At 43.5% G+C, this 12,216-nt stretch overlaps 1 protein-coding gene across 4 annotated transcripts in view; it reads left to right on the forward strand.

Annotated features, from left to right (window-relative positions):
* C8H1orf21 (chromosome 8 C1orf21 homolog) overlaps positions 1–12,216 on the forward strand; it is a 228,163-nt gene that overhangs the window by 63,069 nt on the left and 152,878 nt on the right. The window contains exon 2 of one of the 4 annotated variants that reach the window (XM_069737264.1): positions 3,723–3,855. The exons of the other annotated variants lie outside the window; for them this stretch is intronic. The gene's annotated coding sequence lies outside the window, so the exon portion shown is untranslated. The remainder of the gene's footprint in view (positions 1–3,722; positions 3,856–12,216) is intronic. 4 annotated transcript variants of the gene reach the window in all.

The following is a 12,216-nucleotide window of genomic DNA, read 5'->3' on the forward strand; positions in this document are numbered from 1 at the left end:
GCATCTGGGGGCGGGAGGGGGTTGGGGACAGGGATCTTTATTTTAAACACCCAGAAAAAAAAAAAGATTTTTCATATCAAGAAATGAATAGCGGCTTCAGCACCATGCTGGGGGGACAGCGCTTACTGTAGCGCTGTCTCCTGCACGGCACACGGACTGCACACGGACAACATCCATGTGTGGTACGTGTTTTACATGGACCCATTGACTTTAATGGGTCCGTGTAATACGTGCGCTCCCACGAACACTGACATGTCTCTGTGTTTTCCAAACGGACACACGGTCTGTGAAAACACGCTGACATGTGCAGAGACACATTGATTTTAATGTGTCTACGTGAGTCAGTGTCTCCGGTATGTGAGGAAACTGTCACCTCACGTACCGGAGCCACTGACGTGTGAAACCGGCCTGACTTAAGGTACCGTCACACATAGCGACGCTGCAGCGATACCGACAATGATCCGGATCGCTGCAGCGTCGCTGTTTGGTCGCTGGAGAGCTGTCACACAGACAGCTCTCCAGCGACCAACGATCCCAAGGTCCCCGGTAACCAGGGTAAACATCGGGTAACTAAGCGCAGGGCCGCGCTTAGTAACCCGATGTTTACCCTGGTTACCATCCTAAAAAGTAAAAAAACAAACGCTACATACTTACCTTCCGCTGTCTGTCCTCGGCGCTCTGCTTCTCTGGTCTGGCTGTGAGCGCCGGGCAGCCAGAAAGCAGAGCGGTGACGTCACCGCTCTGCTTTCCGGCTGACCGACGCTCACAGCCAGAGCAGGAGGAGTGCAGAGCACAGCGCTGGAGGACAGAGAGCGGTAGGTAAGTATGTAGTGTTTGTTTTTTTACTTTTAGGATGGTAACCAGGGTAAACATCGGGTTACTAAGAGCGGCCCTGCGCTTAGTTACCCGATGTTTACCCTGGTTACCAGCAAAGACATCGCTGAATCGGTGTCACACACGCCGATTCAGCGATGTCTACGGGGAGTCCAGCGACTAAATAAAGTTCTGGACTTTCTTCCCCGACCAGCGATCTCCCAGCAGGGGCCTGATCGCTGCTGCCTGTCACACTGGACGATATCGCTAGCGAGGACGCTGCAACGTCACGGATCGCTAGCGATATCGTCTAGTGTGACAGTACCTTAAGGATAACATGCCTGAAAATTAAGATTCTGGTTTGGCTTTTATCCTAAGTCATATGTCAAGTCTAATTAAAGAGTTAATATTGACTTTGAGGATTGCTCTATCCAGTAAGTGGCTCTGCAGTTTAAGCCCTCTTCCTCTCTGAATATGCAATTTGCATAATAAATTTGCCAAAGGAGCATTTCATGGCCCACAAGTCTCCTTACACAGGCATTACATTAGAGAATAGCCAACAGCACAACCGATAGAGGGATGCCCGTCCTAGTTCCACTGGACCCAAATGGAAGAGTACATACCAGAAGAAAAAGTGAAGGACAGCATCCAATCCAGGTGAAATGTAGAAAAACCTTTATTGTGCCAGATGCAACGTTTCAACCATAAAAGGTCTTTTTCAAGCATGCACTACAGTCAAAGATGGCGGCCTTATATGGGAAGTGGATTCACAACCACCAATCACTTCTCATATAAGGCCGCCATCTTTGACTGTAATGCATGCTTGAAAAAGACCTTTTATGGTTGAAACGTTGCATCTGGCACAATAAAGATTTTTCTACATTTCACCTGGATTGGATGCTGTCCTTCACTTTTTCTTCTGGTCCTTACACAGGCACGTCACTTTCCACAAGTAGAGACGTTAAACCTTAGACCCTAGGACGTTAGTCAAAATTGTTAGAAAATGGGGAACCAATTTAAATCACAGAAAAAAAAAGTTAGTGCAAAGCAGGGCTTCAAAGGGTTTGTGAGCCAGACAACTGTATACATTGGGAATATAGCGTAGTCCTTAGATGCCATCATGCGCCGTATACAGGTCGTCTGTGGCACCATTACCACCTTGTGAGACTGAACCCCTCTATGAGATTATTTTCACACCACTCTTCTGTGTTTACTGTTGCCCTTTTTACTTATTGACAGGGACCACAAATTAAATGTAGATCAGGAGGTAATTTTCCGAGCAGATGATGTCTTCCACCACTAAAGTGCTCCCTTAAGATCATAGTACTTTATATTGCTATACAGATACTATAGTAAAGTCAATTAGGATTTACCATAATTAAACTGGTGGAGAGGCGTGAAATATCCCCATGGTATCTGTAAGGGTTCTGCTTACTTACAGGTACAGAACAGTATGTTACCGGAGATTGAAGAAAAAGTTGTTGTCTTCCTAATTGTTCCTATGAGCTTACAACAGCATCCCACCAATATTTTTATTGCTTAAACCTGTTTAAATTAATATGCAAGTTATTTCATATAGACACAGTGTTTCGCAAAATAAGACAGGTCCGGGTTAGATTATACAGTAGGAGGTGTAAAATACTTAAATAGCCCTGAATGTCCACCACTCTGGGTTAAAGAGAACCTGTCAGCAGGTTTTAGCCATATAAAGTAAAGGCATGACCTTAATGGCACTGTGATGCTGATTAATCTGATACCTGATGAGAAGGGATCTGCTAAGTGGCTGCTGAATACTCACCTTGTGAAGTTTTCATAAAGTGAAGCCTTCTGTGCTTCGGGGTGGGCAGGGTCCTCTTGTTATTCACCCCCACCAGCCTCCTCTGCGTCTTGAACAGGTCACTGTGACAGGTCAGTGACCTGCCTCCTTTTTAAAATTCCATGCCACAACCTCCATCAATGTGTGGGTGGCGTGTGCGCAGTATTAGTCGGCGTCCTGCGTGCAGAACTACAATAAAATGGTGTCAGAGGCGATGCATGTGCAGATCGAGATTTCGGCTGAGCAAATTTTTCCCAGAGCTGATATCTTGATCTGCACATATGCCGCATCCGGTAGCAATTTGTTGAAGTCTTGCATGCAGGACGCCGACTCACTGCGCACGTGCCGCCCACAGGACGCCAACTAATACTGCACTCACACCACCCACACAATGATGAAGGTAGTGGCATGGAATTTTAAAAAGGAGGCAGGTCACTGAATAATCAGTGACATGTACAAGAAGCAGAGGATACTGGTGAGGGGCGGAGGTGCAGTAGAAGTTCTTGCCCCCTATGTCCTGCCCCAAAGCACATAAGACGTGATTTTCTGAAAACTTCAAAAGGTGAGTATTCATCAGCCACCCAGCAAATCCTTTTATATCAGATATCATATTAATCAGCATCACAGTGCCATTAAGGCCATGCTTTTAGTTTATAGAGCTAAATCCTGCTGACAGGTTCTCTTTAAGCATCTGATGCATGAGTCCAAGTCCTGGGAACACTGGGGAGGTTTTTTGTAACACAAATGTGCCAGAACTTTGGCATAGTTTGGTCCAAAGCAATTGACATGTTGAACCTATCTTGTCCCACATTCATATTCAGCCTTCAGTGATTTTTCATGTATGCAAAAAAATCAGTGTTTTTAATAAGAGTTTCATCAGTGTCTGGTCAGTTTTTACCATCAGTTTCATCAGTGATTTTTTTTTTTCATATAAAAAAATAAATAAATTACAAAACTTCTCCTATCCACTACAATGTAGAAAAATGGCCAAATGGTAATGAGCGAAGTCAGTAATTTTTCATGGACTCATAACCTTGCATTGTCGAGTTTGATCCATGGCTCAGCTCAAATCTGTTTTTTGTTTTTTTTGTAGACTACTTGGTCCAGAAAAAAAACATGAATGTGTGAATAGCTGCATAAACTACTGTACTCTGGTGATGTGTTCTATCTGTGAATAATGGATAGGACACGTACGTGAAAAACAAACATCTAGAAAAGATCTTATGGTAAGGCGATGACAGGAACTGTATGCTGTGGGCCTTTTAAAGGGGACTTGTTTTTCTTGTAATATTTCCCCAATTATGATATTTCTTTGCTTAAAACTCTACGGTGTGCTGTTCCTCTATTATTCCTCCAATAAACATTTGAATAAATTGACACCAGTTTGATCACCAGTTGGTGGCATGTCTGACAATCACATCATCATTTTCCACAAGATACATCAAAATCAAAAAATTCTCCACAATTGACATTTCTTGGGGAGTACCAACAAACACTAAGAGGTCAGGAGGGGAGACAAGTAATATTAAGGGTAAGTTCAATCATGGCAGATTCTTTTGCTGAAATTCCTGGAACTGGAAATCCATTCCATTTATTAGAAAGGCAGAAAACTGTAGAGGAAAAAACAAAGAACCATTAGGCGTTGCTGGAAAACCTGGCGGCTCATAGGTAGAAGTATGGTCACTTTACTGAGGCAGTGCCCAGTGGTTCCTTGTTTTTCCCGCTACACTACTGCACTTATGTGGTTGCTATTGGGCATAATCGGTATAAGGAGGAGCAGCAGCTGGTCCAATCTTTATGAGCTTTTCAGACAAATTGTGGCTGTTATAAGCATATCCCGCTAAGGTGAACAGTAGTGATGGACGAACATGCTCAGATGACGTCTTATCTGAGCACGCTCTGGTGTTATCGGAGCCTCTTGGGCGTGCTCATATATTATGTTCCAGTCCCTGCGGTTGCATGATTTGTGGCTGTTAGACAGCTTGAGCACATGTGGGAATTACCGTGGGAGCACGTTCGCTCGTCACTAGTGAGCAGTTCTGCTTACTCTGAGGCTACAGTTGTGGCCAAAAGTATTGACACTCCTGCAATTCTGTCAGATAATACTCAGTTTCTTCCTGAAAATGATTGAAAACACAAATTCTTTGGTATTGTTATCTTCATTTAATTTGTCTTAAATGAAAATGCACAAAAGAGAATGAAGCAGAAAGCAAAACATTGATCATTTCACACAAAACTCCAAAAATTGGGCCAAACAAAAGTATTGGCACCCTCAGCCTAATACTTGGTTGCACAACCTTTAGCCAAAATAACTGAGACCAACCGCTTCCAGTAACCATCAATGAGTTTCTTACAATGCTCTGCAGCAATTTTAGACAATTCTTTTTGGGCAAACTGCTCCAGGTCCCATATATTTGAAGGGTGCCCTCTCCAAACTGACATTTTTAGATCTCTCCACAGGTGTTCTATGGGATTCAGGTCTGGACTCATTGCTGGCCACCTTAGAAGTCTCCATTGCTTTCTCTCAAACCATTTTCTAGTGCTTTTTGAAGTCTGTTTTGGGTCATTGTCCTGCTGGAAGACCCATGACCTCTGAGGGAGACCCAGCTTTCTCACACTGGGCCCTACGTTATGCCGCAAGATTTGATGGTAGTCTTCAGACTTCATAATGCCATGCACACGGTTAAGCAGTCCAGTGCCAGAGGCAGAAAAGCAACCCCAAAACATCAGGGAACCTCCGCTATGTTTGACTGTAGGGACCGTGTTCTTTTCTTTGAATGCCTCTTTTTTTTCTCCTGCCTCTATGTTGATGCCTTTGCCCAAAAGGCTCTACTTTTGTCTCATCTGACCAGAGAACATTCTTCCAAAACATTTCAGGCTTTTTCAGGTAAGTTTTGGCAAACTCCAGCCTGGCTTTTTTATGTCTCGGGGTAAGAAGTGGGGTCTTCCTGGGTCTCCTACCATACAGTCCCTTTTCATTCAGATGCCAACGGATAGTACGGGTTGACACTGTTGTACCCTCGGACTGCAGGGCAGCTTGAACTTGTTTGGATGTTAGTCGAGGTTCTTTATCCAACATCCGCACAATCTTGCGTTGAAATCTCTTGTCAATTTTTCTTTTCCATCCACATCTAGGGAGGTTAGCCACAGTGCCATGGGCTTTAAACTTCTTGATGACACTGCGCACGGTAGACATAGGAACATTCATGTCTTTGGAGATGGACTTGTAGCCTTGAGATTGCTCATGCTTCCTCATAATTTGGTTTCTCAAGTCCTCAGACAGTTCTTTGGTCTTCTATCTTTTCTCCATGCTCAAGGTGGTACACACAGACACAGGGCAGAGGTTGAGTCAACTTTAATCCATGTCAACTGGCTGCAAGTGTGATTTAGTTATTGCCAACACCTGTTAGGTGCCACAGGTAAGTTACAGGTGCTGTTAATTACATAAATTAGAGAAGCATCACATGATTTTTTTGAACAGTGCCAATACTTTTGTCCACCCCCTTTTTATGTTTGGTGTGGAATTATATCCAATTTGGCTTTAGGACAATTCTTTTTGTGTTTTTTCATTTAAGACAAATTAAATGAAGATAATAATACCAAAAATTTTGTGTTTGCAATCATTTTCAGGAAGAAACTGAGTATTATCTGACAGAATTGCAGGGGGGTCAATACTTTTGGCCACAACTGTATATTCTCAGAATGAGCTTTTGGTGAGTTTTTGATATTCTAACATATATCTTCTTAAAACAATAATCTTTATTACTCGTTTAGTAATATCCCTGGGACAAAACAAAAAAACAAAAATAAAAAATAAAAAAATATATATATATATATATATATATATATAAATATATATATATATATATATATATATATATATATATATATATATATATATTAAAAGGTCTCATTGTATTTCTTAATAATGTAGGACTTTGGATTAATTTTGGTCTATGTTAAATATATGACCTCTATGAGATTTATGTAAGTAGGTCATAAAATTCCATATCATTTCCCCCCTTTCCTTCTGCTGAGTCTGTGTGTTTGTTTGTAAAATTCGACTCTTTATCTACTTGAAAATGTTTGTTTAATTATTACTATAGTATAAGATTGGTTGTTAACCTATAAGTGATAGTGACAAATCTAAAATGCCTAATTATTTTTTCTTTTCCTCTAAAATTTGAAACATTTTCAATAAAAATTACAATTGAAAAAAAAGATAACGTATGACAACACAATACATCAACATAAGTGAAAATGCACCTATTTCAGCCCTATATGTAATCCTGCCTAGCCACGGAGGTGGGCACCCTACAAATATAGTGCAAATGGTGCTCCCGCTTAACAATGGCTAACCCTAGTGTGCCCTATTAAAAATTCAAATTTTATTCAGTTTACTCTGAGTGAAAAAGAAGCACTTTGGTACATCCCATAACCTTTGCTAGAAAAATATTAAGATTTGATAGTTCTCAGTAGGGTTGAGCGAAACGGGTCGTTCATTTTCAAAAGTCACCGACTTTTGGCAAAGTCGGGTTTCATGAAACCCGATCCGACCCCTGTGCGGGGTCGGCCATGCGGTACGCGACTTTCGCGCCAAAGTCGCGTTTCAATGACGCGAAAAGCGCCATTTCTCAGCCAATGAAGGTGAACGCAGAGTGTGGGCAGCGTGATGACATAGGTCCTGGTCCCCACCATCTTAGAGAAGGGCATTGCAGTGATTGGCTTGCTGTCTGCGGCGTCACAGGGGCTATAAAGGGGCGTTCCCGCCGACCGGCATCTTACTGCTGCTGATCTGAGCTTAGGGAGAGGTTGCTGCCGCTTCGTCAGAAGCAGGGATAGCGTTAGGCAGGGTCCATTAACCACCAAACCGCTTGTGCTGTAGCGATTTCCACTGTCCAACACCACCTTCGGTGTGCAAGGACAGTGGAAGCTACATTTTTTTTTTTTTTCTCAGCGCTGTAGCTCATTGGGCTGCCCTAGAAGGCTCCCTGATAGCTGCTGCTGTGCAAACCAACTGCTTTTTTCAAAGCACAAATCCTCTTGTTCCTTCCTTTCTGCACAGCTATCTTTTTTGTTTGTCTACACTTTTTATTTAATTTGTGCATCAGTCCACTCCTTATTGCTGCCTGCCATACCTGGCTGAGATTACTGCAGGGAGATAGTAATTGTAGGACAGTCCCTGTTTTTATTTTTTTTTGTGGGAGATTAAGATTGGCATTTCTGCTAGAGTGCCATCCCTGTGTGTGCCATCTCTCACTCAGTGGGCCATAGAAAGCCTATTTATTTTTTTGCTTGATTTGGGTTGTAAAATCTACCTGAAAAAATCACTACATAAATCAGTGGGAGAAAAATATTGGCCTCAGGGCTTGTGTGCCACTCCTGACTCCTGTGTGTGCCATCTCTCACTCAGTGGGCCATAGAAAGCCTATTTATTTTTTTGCTTGATTTGGGTTCTAAAATCTACCTGAAAAAATCACTACATCAATCAGTGGGAGAAAAATATTGGCCTCTGGGCTTGTGTGCCACTCCTGACTCCTGTGTGTGCCATCTCTCATTCAGTGGGCCATAGAAAGCCTATTTATTTTTTTTGCTTGATTTGGGTTCTAAAATCTACCTGAAAAAATCACTACATCAATCAGTGGGAGAAAAATATTGGCCTCTGGGCTTGTGTGCCACTCCTGACTCCTGTGTGTGCCATCTCTCACTCAGTGGGCCATAGAAAGCCTATTTATTTTTTTTGCTTGATTTGGGTTCTAAAATCTACCTGAAAAAATCACTACATCAATCAGTGGGAGAAAAATATTGGCCTCTGGGCTTGTGTGCCACTCCTGACTCCTGTGTGTGCCATCTCTCACTCAGTGGGCCATAGAAAGCCTATTAATTTTTTTTAGTTTGATTTGGGTTCTAAAATCTACCTGAAAAAATTACTACATCAATCAGTGGGAGAAAAATATTGGCCTCTGGGCTTGTGTGCCACTCCTGACTCCTGTGTGTGCCATCTCTCACTCAGTGGGCCATAGAAAGCCTATTTATTTTTTTGCTTGATTTGGGTTCTAAAATCTACCTGAAAAAATCACAACATCAATCAGTGGGAGAAAAATATTGGCCTCTGGGCTTGTGTGTCACTCCTGACTCCTGTGTGTGCCATCTCTCACTCAGTGGGCCATAGAAAGCCTAATTATTTTTTTGCTTGATTTGGGTTCTAAAATCTACCTGAAAAAATCACAATATCAATCAGTGGGAGAAAAATATTGGCCTCTGGGCTTGTGTGCCACTCCTGACTCCTGTGTGTGCCATCTCTCACTCAGTGGGCCATAGAAAGCCTATTTATTTTTTTGCTTGATTTGGGTTCTAAAATCTACCTGAAAAAATCACTACATCAATCAGTGGGAGAAAAATATTGGCCTCTGGGCTTGTGTGCCACTCCTGACTCCTGTGTGTGCCATCTCTCACTCAGTGGGCCATAGAAAGCCTATTTATTTTTTTGCTTGATTTGGGTTCTAAAATCTACCTGAAAAAAATCACTACATCAATCAGTGGGAGATAAATATTGGCCTCTGGGCTTATGTGCCACTCCTGACTCCTGTGTGTGCCATCTCTCACTCAGTGGGCAATAGAAAGCCTTTTTTCTTTTTTTTATTTGGTTTCTAAATTCTCCCTGAAAAAATCATTTTATTTTATTTGGTTTCTAAATTCTTCCTGAAAAAATCATTTTATTTTATTTTGTTTCTAAAGTCTCCCTTAAAAAAAAAAAAAAAAAAAAACAGTGGGAGATTAATATTGCCCTTTCTGCTTGTGTGCCAGTCTTGACTCCTGGGTGTGCCATCTCTCTCTCTCTCTCTCTCTCTCTCTCAAATTGTGGGCCATAGAAAGCCTATTTATTTTTTTGCTTGATTTGGGTTCTAAATCCTACCTGAAAAAATCACTACATCAATCAGTGGGAGAAAAATATTGGCCTCTGGGCTTGTGTGCCACTCCTGACTCCTGTGTGTGCCATCTCTCACTCAGTGGGCCTTAGAAAGCCTTTTTTTTTTTTTTATTTGGTTTCTAAATTCTACCTGAAAAAATCATTTTATTTTATTTGATTTCTAAATTCTTCCTGAAAAAATCATTTTATTTTATTTTGTTTCTAAATTCTCCCTGAAAAAAAAAAAAAAAAAAAAATCAGTGGGAGATTAATATTGACATTTGTGCTTGAGTGACAGTCCTGTGTGTGTGGCATCTTTGTGATTTGGTGCCACAGAAAACAGAGTGTGTAACATTGTGCCTGATTTTCCTTGTGGTCTCACCAACCTGTAAAGGGATATTGAAATCATACTGAAGTTATAGCTCACCGTGTAAGTTGTTTGACAGCAACAAATAAAGTTACTTTGGTTAAGTTTTTAAAACAATGAGGAAGTCTGGTGCAAGAGGTCGTGGCCGTGGGCGTTCATTGTCAGCCGGTAATGATGGTAGTGGTACTGGAGCATCAGGTGGTCGTGGGAAAAAAAATATTCCACCTAAGTCTGGAGCTGTGGAGCCAGGTTCGTCGTCTGGCTACACAAGGCCTCGAACGCTCTCTTTCCTGGGAGTAGGAAAACCGCTTTTAAAGCCGGAGCAGCAACAGCAAGTTTTGGCTTACCTTGCAGACTCAGCCTCTAGCTCTTTTGCCTCCTCTTCTGAAACTGGTAAATGTAAAAGCAGCGCGTCGCTTGTGGATGTTCACGGTCAGGGACAAGTCGCTTCCTTGTACTCTTCAGCAAAAACAACAACAAGAGAGAAGGATGCAGCAGTCGACACAACGGGTTACTCCATGGAGCTCTTTACACATACCGTCCCTGGCTTAGAAAGTGAAACACTTAACAGGCCATGCCCATTACAAGCAGATTCTGACATGGAGTGCACTGATGCACAGCCACAGCCAGACTACTATGCTGGTCCTTTGACTCAGACCACAACATTGCCCTCTCAGGGTACTGATCCACAATCAGACCCTGATGAGACTATGTTGCCCCGTCACGAACGCTATACCACCGACCGACACGGTGACACAGACGAAGTTGCACACGAGCTAGAAGAGGAGGTAATAGATGACCCAGTTGTTGACCCCGATTGGCAGCCATTGGGGGAACAGGGTGCAGGCGGCAGTAGTTCAGAAGCGGAGGTGGAGGAGGGGCCGCAGCAGGCATCAACATCGCAACAGGTTCCATCTGCCGGGCCCGTATCTGGCCCAAAACACGTGGCAAACCCAAAACCTGTTGGAGGACAGCGTGGCCATCCGGTTAAAGCTCAGTCTGCAATCCCTGAAAAGGGATCCGATGCTAGGAAGAGTGCAGTCTGGCATTTTTTTAAACAACATCCAATTGATCAGCGCAAAGTCATCTGTCAAAAATGTTCAACTAGCTTAAGCAGAGGTCAGAATCTGAAAAGTCTCAATACAAGTTGCATGCATAGACATTTAACCACCATACATTTTCAAGCCTGGACTAACTACCAAACGTCCCTTAAGGTTGTAGCACCCTCGGCCAATGAAGCTAGTCAGCAACGCAAAATCCCTTCCGTCACTGTAAGGCCACCATTTTCCGCACCACCGGCCGTATCTGTGCAGGTTTCTTTGCCAGCCAAAAGCAGTCAGGGTCAGGGAATCACCAGTTTTGTAGGAGGAAATATTGCATCTAGGGCACCGGCGGAAACAATACCGTCTCCAACCGTCTCTCAGTCTGCCATGTCCACCGGCACACCCGCTAGTTCCACGATCTCCAGCTCTCCAGTCCAGCTCACCCTACATGAGACTCTGGTTAGAAAAAGGAAGTACTTATCCTCGCATCCGCGTACACAGGGTTTTAACGCCCACATAGCTAGACTAATCTCGATAGAGATGATGCCCTACCGGTTAGTTGAAAGCGAAGCTTTCAAAGCCCTGATGGAGTACGCTGAACCACGCTACGAGCTACCCAGTCGACGCTTTTTTTCCAGAAAAGCCATCCCTGCCCTGCACCAGCATGTTAAACAGCGCATCGTCCATGCACTCAGGCAATCTGTGAGTACAAAGGTGCACCTGACTACAGATGCATGGACCAGTAGGCATGGCCAGGGACGTTACGTGTCCATCACGGCACACTGGGTGAATGTGGTGGATGCAGGGTCCACAGGGGACATCAATTTCGGGACAGTTGTGCCTAGCCCACGGTCTAGGAAACAGTTGGCTGTAGGCGTTCGCACCCCCTCCTCCTCCTCCTCGTCCTCCTGCAGAAGCGACAGCTCTTCCACAGACCGCAGTCGGCCAACCACTCCATCGGCAGCTGACACTGTTGCACACCAGTTGTCCTATTATGGGCCAGCTACTGGCAAGCGTCAGCAGGCTGTATTTGCTATGAAGTGTTTGGGCGACAACAGACACACCGCGGAAGTTCTGTCCGAGTTCTTGCAGCAAGAAACGCAGTCGTGGCTGAGCACAGTAGATCTTGAGGCAGGCAAGGTAGTGAGTGATAACGGAAGGAATTTCATGGCTGCCATCTCCCTTTCCCAACTGAAACACATTCCTTGCCTGGCTCCCACCTTAAACCTGGTGGTGCAGTGCTTATTGAAAACTTATCCTGGGTTCT

This window comes from Ranitomeya imitator, chromosome 8 (assembly GCF_032444005.1).
Source record: "Ranitomeya imitator isolate aRanImi1 chromosome 8, aRanImi1.pri, whole genome shotgun sequence".
Classification (NCBI taxonomy): Eukaryota; Metazoa; Chordata; class Amphibia; order Anura; family Dendrobatidae; genus Ranitomeya; species Ranitomeya imitator.